This window comes from Theobroma umbraticum, unplaced genomic scaffold (assembly GCF_002168275.2).
Source record: "Theobroma umbraticum cultivar Fairchild unplaced genomic scaffold, ASM216827v3 scaffold_147.0, whole genome shotgun sequence".
Taxonomy (NCBI): domain Eukaryota; kingdom Viridiplantae; phylum Streptophyta; class Magnoliopsida; order Malvales; family Malvaceae; genus Theobroma; species Theobroma umbraticum.
In genome coordinates this window covers 7,236,636-7,238,317 of record NW_018397259.1, presented here as the reverse complement: position 1 = coordinate 7,238,317, position 1,682 = coordinate 7,236,636, and positions in this window count along the sequence as shown.

Genomic DNA, 1,682 nt, shown 5'->3' with positions numbered 1-1,682 from the left:
TCTGTTCAGCTGCAAACATCAGCTCGTGGTCTCGCTCAATCTGTTCAGCAGCAAATCGCAGAGCACTTAGCGACTGTCGCATACGCCTGACAGCCCTTCTCTTCCTTGCCAATCTCAGTCTCATAGCCCTCAAGCTACGACCCTGCTTGGACAAGCAATTTCCAAAATTCTAAAGAGTTTAATTTCGGCTGCAAAGCTTTTACTATATAAAAGTTTAACCTTATTTGGATCAATAATTTGATAAACAGGAAAAGAAAAGTTTTCTAACTGAAATCGAAGAGAGAGAGTAATCTGACCATGTTCTGAGAGCGATTCGGGCAGAAGTGATGAAAGAAGAATCCCGTCATTTGAGAGAGATTTAGCCCAAAAATGTAAAAATTGTTGCCTCTTTCTGGAGGATTACTTGATTAGATTCAAGCTAGCAGTGGGAAAGGGTAGTAGATTTATGGGTTGTGGCAAATACTATAATATACTTATTGTTCTCCACAACAACTAAATGGTACTGAAACCAAACTAGAATTGCATATAAAAGAAAAACTCAGAAAAATTTCATGACTTGAGAAAGCATTGAGCGTTCAAAGTTAGGCATGCAGCAGATCGCTCAGAAAGAGGAGAGAAGAAGAGAGAGAGGAGGAGAAAAGCAGAAAGCTCAGATGTGCTTCAAGAAGAGAAAGAGCGGTCACATGCTTATATAGTGGAAATCTATTATTTAAGTTGAATTTTATTTGTCAATTCTCTTAAGAGAATTTTTTTAAAAATTTAAAAACAATTCTAACCAAACCCAAAAATATGAGATACAGTAAAACCTTATAAATTACGACTCTTGAAACTATGTAATTTTATTTATTAATCACAATATTATTCAATTAATAAATTATTAATTATTAATTTATATATTAATTAATAAAAAAAATTAATTTATCAAGGTATTCTTTATTTATTTTTTTTAAAATATTGAACTTAATATATGTATTGTATATCATGATTATACAAATATTACCTAATTATCTTTTACAAATTATCATTATTCTATATATTTATTTAATCAAAATAAGTTCGTAAATGTAATTATTTAGTCTTATTAAATAGAAGCCATGAATCTATCTACTTTTACAACAAACTAAAATTACATTAAATATATACTTAATTAATATACTTATAAACATTAAGTCATGTAAAAATATCTAAAAAAAAACATACAGAATCACAAATCGTAAAACTAAAGTAATGATTTTTTATCTTAAAAGTGTAAAGAAATCAATAATAACAGATAAAATGTATAAACCATTATGTGGATACAACATAAAAAATTCAAATTGTACCAAAAAGCAATTGTAATAGTAGGTGTCAAAAAAGTTTCAAAGATTAAAAAGAATAATATATAAACTATAAATAATTAAATATGATATATAAAATTAATAATTTCCTCTTCTATAATTAGTATTGTTTAAAGATTAAATACTTAAAGAAAATTACCTTTCAACAAAACACAAAACATAAAATACATTAAAAAAATCTTATATAATCAACATTAATAAAAAAATAATTTATTGATAAAATTTTATGCAATAATTAATAATGTAATGTTATAATGCATATTTGAGAATTACGTAATAATTTTTTTAATTGTTAATGATTCATAAAAATTTGAAGAAAATTTTTAAAAACTTAAAATATATGAT